Source organism: Astatotilapia calliptera, chromosome 3, assembly GCF_900246225.1.
Source record: "Astatotilapia calliptera chromosome 3, fAstCal1.2, whole genome shotgun sequence".
NCBI classification, from domain to species: Eukaryota; Metazoa; Chordata; class Actinopteri; order Cichliformes; family Cichlidae; genus Astatotilapia; species Astatotilapia calliptera.
The window spans coordinates 32,438,568-32,453,066 of NC_039304.1; the positions used below are offsets into that span (position 1 = coordinate 32,438,568).

A 14,499-nucleotide genomic window follows, 5' to 3' on the forward strand; every position below is an offset into this window, starting at 1 on the left:
TTTAATGCTTAAAGAACTTGATCAAAATTAAGTAACACCACTTAACGGTAGCAGCACTGTGTCTTATCAAACACAGTGCTGTCCACATTGTAACTCCTCCTACATAAGACTTCCTCCTAATGACTCTCCTAGCTTTGATCAATCACCCTATAATATCTGCATTTTTGGTTTCATCTCCTCTGATGCTTTCAGAAGAAGTAGTACTTCACTCATCTGTCATTTATTTTTCATGGAAGTAACACAATGGAGTGGACAATAAGTGTTACAACTTTATTGTCAGGTAAGACAGGTTTGTGCATTCTGATTTAGTCTTTTATTCTCTAATAATTAACATCTCCAAATAGTGAAGATACAAATGACATTTAATTAAATCTGCAAGCTGTGTTTCCACTAAATGAAATCTATAAGCAAATGGAACTCCACATCTAACTGTTTTTTTCTTCTTCACTTCTTTAGAAAAGCAAATGTATGTATGGTTGTTTTTAAGTGAATATTGCTCCAATTCACTATGTTCAGAACTTAAATCAGAATTTCTGACTTTGTTGGTCTTTAGTTGGAATACAAAATTAAATAAACAAAACCCATTGAAGTAAAAAAAAAGTGACACATAGTGTATACATTTTCTTGTATACCTTAAATATAGATAACTATAACTACATAATCGTCCATTACATGAGACTATGATGTTCTTTCTTCTTTAATTCTCAGTATTAAATGCTGCACTTTGTTTCAACATTGATCCTGTGGCTTGGAAGACCCTGAGGAGTGCTGCTGCTGGTTTTGGCTACCAAGTGGTGCAAAGACAATCAGAGTAAGACAGAACAAGGATTATTATGTTTAATGTGGATTTGCAACTGCTATGTATTTTGTATTTTTAGAACAAAGATCTCTGTTATGGCCAACAGAAATAATCAAACAAGCATACAATATTTCTGAGCTTATTGCTCTCTAGACTTACATCATTCTCATCATTCTGTTATTTATTTCCTTAGTTTGCTCATCAGTGCACCAATTGAACAGTATTCACAAAATGGAAGAGGGAAAATATATACGTGCACCACCTCCTCCCCAAACTGCCAAAATATTGAATTTGATGGTAGGCAACTGTTTGTCTTGACAGGATGTCCTGAAACTTTGACTTTCCACATCCGAGCCCAGAATTAAATTGGTTAAATCAAATCATAGTTTGAGTAGATTTCCAAAACAAATATTTTAGTATGTAACAGTAATGTAGTAAAAATTATATTACTGATGAAGTACACCAAGCAAAGAAAAGCCAATTATTAAGATTATTCTTTTTAATTTTTCAGTTGTTATAGCTGCCATGTCAAAAAGGAAAAAGTTCTTTAATTGTGGTACTTTGGAGTTGTCAAAAGTTTTTTATGAGTGTTATAACAAATGTAGAATACTTTTATTACAGCACCAGGTTTTGCAGTCAACATGTCGCTTGGTTTAACAATGAAAAGTGATCCCACGGCACAAAACACTGTGGTGAGTTGTTGAACTACAGACATTACCAGTGCTTTGTTAAAAATCACAGAGGATGAAATTCTTCTGTCCTCTGCGTCTCAGATGTTTTCTTATAGTTAGAAAATAAATCATGAGTTTGTGGCATGCCCTTATTATTTTTTTGGTGGGGAGGGGTTGAGTTACAATAACTTCAGAATATTTAATAAAGACATGCAAAATTTGACCTTTATACGCTGAAAAGAATAAAAATTAATAAAACTGGGCCTAAAGGTCTTTTTTTTGTAATTCAGGTTTTTACCATTGAAGCTGTGTGAAAAGCTGAATGTAATTTTTTTTTAAGATTTGGTTGACTTTATATGGAGCAAACTATTGCTTAAAGGAAATGGAAATAATCAACTCAGTGTATTAATCACAACTTGACTTTTTCTCCTCTCAGGTGTGTGGGCCAACCATTCCAAATGACTGCAATAGTATCACCATGTACAACGGTGTGTGCTTTGACATGGATCACTCTAGTACATTTGGAACACCCAGACCTGATTTTATTCAAGGTAACAGTACATGGAGCTTGGAAAAATATACCTCAAATCATTAAAATCCTGCCTAAAAAAAAAACAAAAAAAACACTTTCATTTTATACTTCATCATAGTGTCAAAATCTTTTATGTTTGTGCCTTTCTATTATTTTGTACATATTCCTCTAGTTTATATAGCTCTTCTGTTGGCTATTTATTTCTGATGTCTTTACTATTTTTTTTTTCACTTACAACTGCAGAGTTGGGATTATACATGTACAATGACAATAAAAAGCTATTTTTTTCTATTCTATTCTATAACTAAAGCTTATTTAAGTAAGTTTTACTTAGTTTTTTGATGCAACAAGTTTGCATAATGTTTTAAGTTCTGGTAACTAATTGGATTTTATAATGTAATCTCTAAATCTCAGCACAACTGAAACTGTATTATGACTTTATATTTCGTATAACTGAAAGTATGTTGAAACCATTAAAAACATCTATTAACCCATTAAAAATTTATTTAATTTTGAATCTATATCTTGAAAGCGTGCCCGCCCCAAGCAGACATTGCCTTTCTGTTGGATGGTTCAATCAGTGTGTCTTCTAGAGATTTTCAAACAATGAAGAAGTTTGTGAAAGATCTAATCCAGTCATTGCTTTCAATTGATACACAGGTGAGGTGCTGTAATCCTTTAAATACTAGCACACACATAAAATAGTTTCATTATTATTTCCATTTAACTTCACAAAACATGGCTGTTTTACGTGTTTTAAATATTTTTTCCCCTTCCTTTTTAGTTTTCTGTTTCCCAGTTCTCTACTTCACCACAGGTTCATTTTTACTGCACAAAATTTTCATCATCTACATTACTGGATACTACCATCAAAGAAATTAGTAAACTAGGAGGAACTACTTACACAGCGAAGGCCATCAAACATGTTGTGTAAGGGATGCAAAGATATTATTATTTATTCCCTAACTCTGTAAATCTAACCACACTGAGCACTGTGGTCCATGTGTTCAAGCTTTTTGAAAGAGACAATGAAAGACTTGTGTTTGGGAGTATTCTACTAATTGTGAGATGGCCCAAAGAAAACCTCAATTCAAATACTTGCAAAGCTAATTTTGAAAAAAACAAAAAAAAAAAAAAACTCCAATAAATAAATTTGCTAAGTACAAAAATCCGTCTACATCGAAAGGTAATATGAAAAAGAATGATGCATGCTGAAATAATACTCAATAATTCTCAAGATGTTTTGACATTAGATTTTTGTTTTTCATTTAACAGGGAAAAGGTTTTCATACCACAAAGAGGTTCCAGACCAAATGTGAAGAAGGTCTTGATAGTAATTACTGATGGGCAATCCCATGATCGAAATCATCTGCACAGTGCAGCACAGCTAGCAGAGAGTAAAAACATTGTTCGATTTGCTATTGGGGTAAGTACTTTGATTATTTAAGCTTGCAGAATGTGCAAAGTTGTTTGACCATCGGAACCAATGCCATGAAGGTTCTAATGCACTGTTTTTGTTACCAGATGAAATTATTGCGTAAGCAGGGGGTGTCCAATGCATTATGTACCTCAGCACAGCCGTATTTAATTATAGTGAGCATGTAATCATGCGTAGTATCAGAACTAGAGATGGCACGATACCACATTTTTATGTCTGATACCGATATCATAAATTTGGATATCTGCCGATACCAATATGAATCCGATATAGTGTGTTTTTTAATCAATAAAACAGTTTTTATTAATATCTTGCTGCTTTTTGTATAAGTTCAGACTCAAATTAAAAACCGTGGCTCAGGGGGTTGGGAATTGCATCTGTAACCGGAAGGTCGCCAGTTCGATCCCTGGCCTCTCTGTCCTGGTCGTTGTGTCCTTGGGCAAGACACTTTACCCTACTTGCCTACTGGTGTTGGCCAGTGGGGCCGATGGCGCGATATGGCAGCCTCGCTTCTGTCAGTCTGCCCCAGGGCAGCTGTGGCTACAACTGTAGCTGCCTCCACCAGTGTGTCAATGTGAGAGTGAATGAATAGTGGCATTGTAAAGCGCTTTGGGTGCCTTGAAAAGCACTATATAAATCTAATCCATTATTATTATAAAAACAAAACAAAACACTAAAGCTATTCTGTTATAAAAAATGCACTGCACCCAGAATATTTCATAGTTCAGCAATACTGATCAATCTAATAAACCTAAACCTACTCCATCCTCCCTATTCTGGTATTTTAAAGAGTAAGCAACCTAACTAATAGGGTTCTAAAACTCCCAGCAAAAAAATAAAATAAAATAGGGAATCACCCTCCACCTCGTGATGCTTAATCGACGTAATCAACTTTAATTTGATGCAGTGTGAAAAAAAATGCACAGAAATCTATTATTTTTCAAGAGTAATTAAATAGATTCAACATCTTTCTTCAACAGAATTGCAGACTGCACAGATGGTACCTTCCCAAAGGAAAAAGTACTATAGCTTACTAGGGTATATTAGATTTAATAGTTACTATATACAGTAATGGACTTCTATACATTTTACATCAGATTAAAACTTTGGGTGTAAGATTCCGATAATTATTTATTAAAAGCTAGACATTTTAAATGAGAATAAGAAAGGAAAGTATGTCTTTGTGCCCCCCTTTTCCCTGTTCATGCCCTATCGGCCCCCCTGGCTAAACTTTGCTAGATCCGCCCCTGCACAGTTACCAGCCGTCAGCTACGTAGAAAAGGATCCTGGTGTAGAAAGTAATATTAAATAAATTCTAACAACAGCTTATCAAGGTTAAACGTGCTGCTGTTGTTCAGCCGCTGGTTTCCTCTTTCTGGCGCGAAGTGGGCGATAAACAAACAAGACAGACGGACTCGCAACAGAAAAGCCGATCAGCTGATCATTAATCAGTTTCACATAGCAGCAGGAGAGAGAAGAGGCAGTTGCTCCATATATCGGTTGTTAAGCTTAACGTGGGAATTCTTTATAAACATTCAGAGATGAACTTACACACTTGCTTTACTTCTCTCTGGGATCACTTCCTCAGAGATGAAATGCCGGATTGCTAGCAAGGCTACAAATACACACAGCCGCTCTATCACATGACGCATACTGCTCCGAGGTGCTACGGTTATGAGCCGAGTTACGCCATGTCGCAAGTTTTTTGAGGTGCTTTTTTGATATTTAATGGATCGGATTACTTTTTTTATTTCCCTCCGATATCCGATCCAGTAATTTACGTCAGTATCGGACCGATACCGATACTTAATATCGGATCAGTCCATCTGTAATCAGAACCCAAACATATTTCTAACAAATAATGCATAATTCCTGTCTGTAAATGATATATTATAATGGGGTGAAAACGTTAAGTTTATGATTGTATTTTGTTAAAGGGACCAAATCATTTTGCATAGCATGACAATGTAAACATAATTTCCCAACAAACCTAGGTGGGGAATGCATTTACTAAAACTGAAGCAAAACGAGAACTGCACACCATTGCATCGTCTCCTTCAGACAAACACGTGTTTCAAGTGAAGAACTTCAACGCACTTGAATTAATAAGACAGAATCTGCAGGAGAAAATTTTCTCCATCGAAGGTACAAACATGAATTTATTGCTAGATTTTTGTTTCCTTTATTGGTTTGTTATCCTACTGATTGACTAAAATAACATACATTGTAAATACATTGTATTAACCTTTTTATTTACTATATTACTTTATTGTGTCATGGCAAAATATCTCATCACTATACATTATTGAAACTGAACACTAATTGCCACTTCAAACCTAATGAAAGGATTGAAAGAATTAACTTGTAAATGTTGTATTGTGTCTCTTTTTTACCTTCTAGTTTATTTTTGTGTTTATAATAAATAGCAAAAAAAAAAATCATTTGAAACTATTACTTGAAGCATAATGAATTTGTATTTACAAAATTTGCAAAGTGAAATTTGTTTTATGTGTTTTATCATCTTGTTTTTTATGTTACAGGATCTCAAAGCAGTGGAGAGTCACTGGAAATGGAAATGTCTCAAGAGGGATTCAGTGCAATTTATGTGCCTGAGGTAATTAAAACCACCTGAAACTCACCAGACAGTATAGTCATAGAAAGAGAGATTCCTGTGTGCCAAATTTTGTGACATAAAGACAAACAGACAGTTATCCAACTGAACACCATCCAGATTTTAAATGCAAAGTAAATTGTATTTTAAATGTATTTCCTGTCTGCACTGTAGGGAATTCAAATGTCTATTGTTGGTGCAAACCAGTGGGAGGGAGGCTACGTGCAATACACAGCAGAGGGCCAGAAAGTGAGAACATATGAGGATGTGTCTTTGGAGCCTGACAGTTATCTTGGTAGTTTTTAACAATTGAATTCATATATCTGTCTTTGTGTGTATAGCTCTACTGCAATTAATTGACCAAAACACATGTATCAGTTTGCAAAATGGAAAAAGGCGCAATAAGGAGTCTTTCCGTTTTGACTACCTAAATTCTAGGTTACTCAATGGCAATTGTTATAACCAAAAATGGCACACTTACAATTGTTGGTGCTCCAAGATATAAACACAGAGGAATGGTGGTCGCTGTTAACAGACAAAGCTTTGAAAACCAAAAGATTGAGCCCTTTTCATCACAGGTATGTACTTACAGCAATACAGATCTGAATTACATTGTAAACTGTACATAAATTATTTCCTAAAACAAAAGCTTTTGATTAAAGAAAACATGAATCATTTCATTAATAATTTTTTCCTTACACAGTATCAGACTGGTGAATATTTCGGGGCAGAGGTGTGTACCATGGACATAAATAATGATGACATCACTGATCTAATCTTCATATCAGCCCCAATGTACATGGAGCCTGATAGAGAGGGAAGAGTTTATGTTTGCAGATTAACTGGTTTGGTAAATTGCATTTTAACTACTGCCATGGAATTAATCAGTTTATTTGTATACTTTTTAATGATGATAAAAAACACTCTCACTTTCCTCCATTTAGTTTGTGGAGTGTAATTTTGATGATCCGTTAGTACTAAGAGGACATGCAGCTGTCAAAGGAAGGTTCGGCTCTTCTCTTGCTGTGCTGCCTGATCTAAACTCAGATGGATTCATGGATTTGGCAGTTGGAGCACCTTTGGAGAATGATAGTGAAGGCAGCATCTACATATTCCACAGTGAAGGAGGAGGAAGAATCAGTCCTACTTACTCACAGGTACACAACATCAAAGTACTCACAAGATGACTGAAATCATCTACCATGTAAATCCAATATCTAAACAATCTGCAGCTTAATTAAAATATGTCCATGTATGCAGAGAATTACTGGCTCTGAGGTCCAGTCAGGACTGAAGTTCTTTGGCCTGTCCATCAGTCAGTCGTCTTTTGACCAGAGTGGTGATGGACTTCCTGATTTAGCGGTGGGTTCAAAGGGCACAGTTGTCTTACTGAGGTAAGTCCAAGATACTCCAGTCATGCACTATTGTTGTCTGTCGTAATTCTACAATCTTTGTTGATGGTCCAACTTAATCCAACTTAATAAATACACTAATTGTATAAAGTTCAGGTCAGTTTGTATGCTCAATATTCTAAGAAGAGTGCATATTAAGTTGGTCAAAAATGATCAGGTTTTTCATGATAAGGGATTATTGAATTTTAATCACATACAGCTATCATATTATATGAAGGTTTGTTTTAAAATCCTCACAGATCATTGGCATTTTTGGAATTGACTTACCACAAGATAAGAAGCACAGATTAAGCACAGCTCCTGTGGGTTTCATTCAAATATCAAAATGAAATATGAAATGCATAACAGTAGCCTTTTCCTAACAAACATGAACAAATGCATACATTACCTAACAGCAGAAGATGTCATTAAAAGGGTGGTTAGTTCAGAAGACCGTAATGTTCAAATCGTTCTTATTTAGTGAGGCTATTACCATGATGAAGTTGCACCACTGGAACATAAGAGTGATAATCTTAAAAAAGCGGTAATGTTCTAAAACTTTGAAATGTTGGTAAAGCAAATATTTGACTGATGCTAATTCACGGTAAAACACCAAAATTGAAGGGCAGCTTTTAGTTTGGTACTATTTAAAGAGCCAAATCTTGTTCTCATTTGTTTTCCTACTCTCCAGATCAAGACCCATAGTACTGGTTGAAGCTGACGTGTCATTCAGCCCAAACCGAATTCCTACTCAGAATGTAGACTGGTCAAAACCATTGGAGAACACAGCTGAAATCTGCTTTACTATGAGTACAATATCTACAGTCAACACAGGTTCATCATTCTCCTTGTTTTCTCTGAACTACAAAGCCACTGTCCAGCGATTTAACTTTTTATTTATTTATGTACATTTGCAGCATTGAAATCAAACACTCATTTATTCCAGCTCAAGTGAAGATTAATTATACTTTAACACTGGATGCCACTCGCAAGCCTCCAAAAAAACCGAGCTTACAGCAGCGGGAAACAACAAGAGGAGTCCGGATCAGTTATTATTGACTTAAGAAGAAAAAAGTGTTCAACTATAAAATTTCTTATTGAGGTAAAGCCTAACAACAAAATATTTTGTTTAATGAATTTTATTTTTAAGACTCGACCAAATCTGAATTTAAACTTAAAACTGCTCCCTTCTTGCAGGCCTGTCCAGAAGATGCTCTTAATGAACTTTCCAATTATCTTGAATTTTTGTTTTATGGGTTGCCCTCCAACACAAATCTCAGACCAAGTCTTTCCCAGCAAGCTCAAACAACAACAATTTATCCAGTAAGTGAACTTTAAAAAACAAACACCAGACACCTCTTTGCTGGTGCTTGCTAAAGGATGTGGTAAATGTCTCCACTTGACTCAAAAAGTGAGAAAGAAAATGAAAGAATGTGTACTTTGTATCAGATCAGAGAGCGGCTTTTTGACTTCATAGTCACTATAGGCCACATTACTGGCACCATAGACAGAAAGAATTTGACCCTCTCATGCCTGGGTGTTGCTGCTAGTCCAGTTTCCTCACGAATGGGGCAAGCTAGGAGCTAAGCAAAAAGGTCTGGGTTAGCTCCACACCTAGCAAGAAAGAGCCATGTACTACTGTGGGAAGTTCCATCCTCCTCCTCAAGACATTTTCTATCCTGAATGAGGATGATTTCCTCAAAATATAAATATGAAAGAAATGACATTTGATTCACCTAAACAATGTTTTATTTTGTCGGTAAATATTATATTTAGTATATGCTCTTTACATCATGTCATCTTTCACAGTTGAGGTTTGAGATTAACTGCAGGACTGACAACAAATGTGTTGATAACCTGAAAGTGGATTTAAACTTCACCAGGTGAGTTGATCTGCTGAGAATCTTCCTATATAAACAGATCACAAGAATGTCTCCTTAATATCCCCTTTTGCACCAATTTATGTCCCCTCAATACAAATTTTAAGTGCTTTGTTAAAGCTTTAACTCCCCCACCCCAATTTCCATAACGTACCGTTAATAAAACGAGAAAAACTGATGACAGCCTCAATGGTTCTTTACGTCAGCAAATTTGAGCATAACTCAATAAATTAGAAAGGTAAAAATATATTCCCACATCGCACCCGTGGCCCTTTGATGCATGTCTTCCTCTTTTCTGTCTACTCTTCATTGTTAAGCTACTGAATAAAGACAAATAGTCTGAAAACAAATCTTAAAATAGCATGTTAGCATTGGGCTCAAAGCTGAATATGATGGCGCTTCAATAACTTTTGTGTTGCAGCAGTCTTATTTTTCCCCCCTTTCTTCTGATCCTCATTCAAACCACCAGATCCTCAGTGGTTAAAGTGGGCATTGATGAGCTTCTGAATGTCACAGTCACAGTGGAGAACAGAGGAGAAAACTCCTACAACAGTCGTGTTATTCTCACGTACCCAGCTGGACTCTCCTACAGGAAGTTCACCATTCAGCAGGTAAAGCATCAGAATCAAGTCTGTATCAGTTCATCACTGATCTGCTGTTCTTCCAATGTCTCCAGCAGTCATTTTCTTTTCTAACAAAGGGAAGAATTGAGTGCAACTCCTTGGACAGTGAAGATGGTTTATCACAAGGAATGACAGGCTGCACTATTGACAAGCCAATTTTCAAGAGCAAAACTGAGGTTTTTTTTTTTTAATGTTTTTTTTTTAATGTAGAACATCTTTTCTCACTTTTAGTGAGAGTTTTAAAGACAAAGCACTCTTATCTCTCTCAATAAATTCAGGCTTCTTTCATTGTCGCCTATGAGATTAAAACCAACAGTCAACTTGAGAGGAAGATTTTTGTCACTGCAGATATCACCAGGTACTGTTCCTTTGGCACAAGTACATTTCATGTAAGCATAGATACAGTACAAATGTTTTCACTTTTCTCTTTTAGTGGAAATCAGGAGCATGCCCCTACAAGTGAACTTTACAAAAAGCAATGGATTGATGTGAAATACAGCATTTTCATGACATTTGAAAGGTGTGTGTTGTTCTGTTTAAAAATAAAAGAAGTCAATTAGAAATTAACAAATGTTGTCTTGCATAGTATTTATTTAATCTTTAACATATGTCTTTTTAGCTCCCTTAGCTACAACAATTTCACATTTGGGATGACATTTCAGAAACCAGTCCAACAGTCAATCAAAGTATGAAATAACTTCTTGAGTAAGTTCCTTGATTTAGAATGAACGTAACGATTGGTGTTCCTTTTCTTTTCTTATTTAGGTTACAAATTATATCAGAACACTTAACTTTACCGTGGTGATCAGGGTTCCAGTGAAACTTGGTGAAAAAGACATTTGGGTGGATTTGAGCAGCCTACAGGTAATATATAAATGTTTTGCCATGATGCAAAATCATGGCAAACATAAATCAAATATACTGCAGATTTCAGACTGTCAGAGTGGAAATGATGAAGAACCAGGTGCCACAGATTTTGTTCCAAAGATACAAAAGGATAAAGTGGTGGTAAGTATGCCTCTGCACTTTAGCTGCTGAAAATCAGACTAATTGTAGAGTTAAAAACACATTGCACACTACACTGATCTTTATCTAACAATGTAAAGCATCTTGAAGCAACTGTTGTTGTGATTTGGTACTATATAAATAAAATTGGATTGAACTGAATATATCACAATACACTGGATCACAGCAAGTGTACTCTTTTTAAATCACCCACAGGACTGCTCTGTAGCCATGTGCAGAGTGTTCAAGTGCAACACATTCATGGCAAGGCTGCAGAGTAGGACGTACAAAATCTCTGCCAACCTCAGTTCAAGATGGATAGAGCAGGTAATTAAAGGGTAATTGTGGTAATAAAAAAAAAAAAAAAGTACAACTGTTACTATGTACTTGTAACTTCATTAAATTTTTCAGACATTTACTCTTAACTCATTCTTTTTTTGTTGTTGTTGTTTAAAAGATTGGACTTCAATCTGCCAAATTCCTCTTGACCAGCACAGCCAGTCTGGAGTACGATGAAACCCAGTACATCTACTTTTCAACAGGGTCCAACAGTAATCCTCCTGTATACAAGGTGAGTACACAATATTTCCTCTTGTTTCAGTTATACAAGAGCTGGAAAGTCATCCACATTCTGTCACCTCATTGTTCAGATAGAGGCAGAAGTAGACGTGTGGCCTGAGCCAGATTTTACCAAAGAGATCATTGGAGGATCCCTGGGAGGTTTGGCCTTTCTGGCTTTACTCACTGTTGGCCTGTATAAGGTGAGATGGTCTACTTTTTTTTCCAGTCAATATCACAATTTTAAAAATGTTTAAAAGAGTTAAAGAAACTGTTTCAAAGCTTATTATCTTTAGTCACTAACTTTTTATTACATTATTATTATATTATATCATTTATTTTCCTTTGTCATTGCAACTCCATTGCATGATTGCTGCCTTTTTAAATGTTTTTTTCCTTGCACTCCTAGGCTGGATTTTTCAAGAGTAAATATAAACAGATGATAAATGAAAATGCAAAAGACAGCAGCTAATGCAGGTGCATCCCCAGCGGAATTACCTAAAAAGAAACAAACATGGTGTGTGTAAATGTTCATGCCACCACATTTGAAGAATTATACAAAAAAACAGCTGTGTCTGAAATCATTCCCTCACTCACTCATTCACTATTATCTATAACATAGGTTCCTACCTGGTGGTCATGACCCTAAAAATTGGGTCACAACATAAACCTCAAATATCAAAGAACGTTTATTTTTTTACAAAGTACCTTCAGAAGTGCTTCATAGTCTTTTACAGGATCATACACATTCATCAGAATATGAGAAAAAACTCCAAATTAAGATGTCTGAACAGAAAAACATAATTGTCAATTTACTGCTTAGATATCACACATTCACCCCAAGGTAAAGCATCATAAATATATATAATTCAGACTCCTGGAAAAGACTAAATGTAGTGAACTACTGGATCGGAATAGAGGGATTTTGATCCAATCCTGTGGTAGATCTTTTCAAAGTGGCTGTATATTTTTTAGGAATCTTATTGCTCATCTCAAGGGTGTAGATTTGGTTTTGGTATTGGTGGGGACGGATGATTCAACCACTGAACCCTGCCCTGTTTCTTTTTTTTTTCTTTTGTCTTTGCTTCTTGATAAAAAAGGAAAAATATACTTGCCTACATATGCTATTCTACATGCTTTTAAACCATTTAAAATTACAATTCAGAGTTTTATATGTGAATTATATAATGTTAAGTTACAATTAAATAAATGACTAAGTATTTTAGACTTTAGTTTGCTTCAGCCATATTCCATATAAATCAGGTATCATACAAAAATAAAAATACAGTCATGACAATAAAAGAATATGACTTTAAGGACTTAACAACATTACTTCAGTTATAGTACACCAACATCTCTGATACATTAGCACTATGGGAACACTGAATGACTTGGTGGTTTTTGTCCATAAAACTACTCATCTAAGATTACCACAAAGTAAAAGATCTCTCAGCAAAATAATGCAACATTTTAGGCACACTATTGCCCCTATCAACTCAGTGAGCTGGGATTTTTTATTCTAAACATGAACTACTGTTACAGCAACAGACATGGACGACTGGTGTCCCACACAACAACTCAATGTCCACTATGTGAAGGAGCCAAATACATGTCTTCTCCTCTCGTTAACTGAGATAAACTGCTGGCATATTTGTTTTATATATATACTGTCCAGTCTCTCCTGGTGGACATGGCATACAGCAGCATTGTTTAATCTCATTTGAGTCATTGTTGAACTTAGCCATGTTTTTAGTCTTCTGAGAGCACTGAAGCTTCTTTCAGCCTCAGCTGAGGATACTGGGATGATGATAATAAATACTAGTTAATCTATAGCACCAAAACATCAGTCAGTCACCTGTGACCTCGTCTCTTCACCTCTGTCCGAGCTACAACATGGCAGAGCTGCCTCTGTCACTTGATAAGTAACAGTGAGACATTCCAAATACATGCAGTCACACGTGTTTTAAATAAAGTAATGAACCAACAAGTCATCATCCAATTTCACCTGTGATCTTGTATCCCCATTACTCTGAGCTTTATGTTGGTTCTTCTGTCACCTGACAAATAGGACATACATGACAATACGAATAAAATGGGTAACTGCTTCAGTGTTTCTATCAATTTGTGCAGATCTTGACTCATCAATAATGTTTGTAGGGTGAGTGCATTTTTAAAACAATTTGTGCAAAATGCACTACAAGGTGGAATATTTGCAAAATCATGATGACTACCTTGTGATATTTCGTCTCAAAAATTAAATATCCTGGCTTGCTCGAGGCTGCCGTTTTCTCTGACAGTTTCAATCAAAATTTGAAATGCTACTCTGCGAGACTGAGATAACTAATAGTGCTGCGTGTTGTGCAGTTAGTTTCCAAAACACGTTATTATTGGTTACATACAATTTTAGACTAATGTGGGCCAAAGCCTAGCATAGCCTGTAACGTTATTATGATGGACACATATTATGAGTTAACTTGGCTTCAAGTGACTTACAGGTTTCTTTGAAAAATTTCTCTTTGCTGCCATCCTCCTCTCCTCCTTGCAGGTCCTGGCAGCGGAGGCTTGCCACTGCCAAAACTAAACAGAGCTCCCTGAAGGGCACAGCCAATCAAATTGGCCATATTTGTCACATGATGTAGGACTCCAGTAGAGAAGTAATTTAACTCTTTCTGCACTGCTAGGTGAATGAGATGTTGACAGATCGATTTTTTTCTTTCTGTCGGTTTTGTTTTTCTTTACTCGAAGAGATCAAATTATTGGTGGGTACAATTCAGTAACTGCTGGATATTGGTGGGGACATGTCCCTTCCATCCATGCCAAATCTACACCTTGGCTCATCTATGTTGTAACTTGTGTGAGTTTAAATTTCTGCAAACATTTCACAATGATTGTTTAGAATTTTTTTGCTAGGTGAAAAGAACTTTCATGGCATCATGTATTGTAAAAATGTATGAAATTCGGTGGATATATTTCAATACTTAGCTTGCTTAT

At 35.7% G+C, this 14,499-nt stretch overlaps 1 pseudogene; it reads left to right on the top strand.

The window, feature by feature from the left end:
• The first annotated feature begins 713 nt into the window (after positions 1–713).
• LOC113019268 (integrin alpha-M-like) lies at positions 714–12,531 on the top strand (annotated as a pseudogene).
• Positions 12,532–14,499: the final 1,968 nt, after the last annotated feature.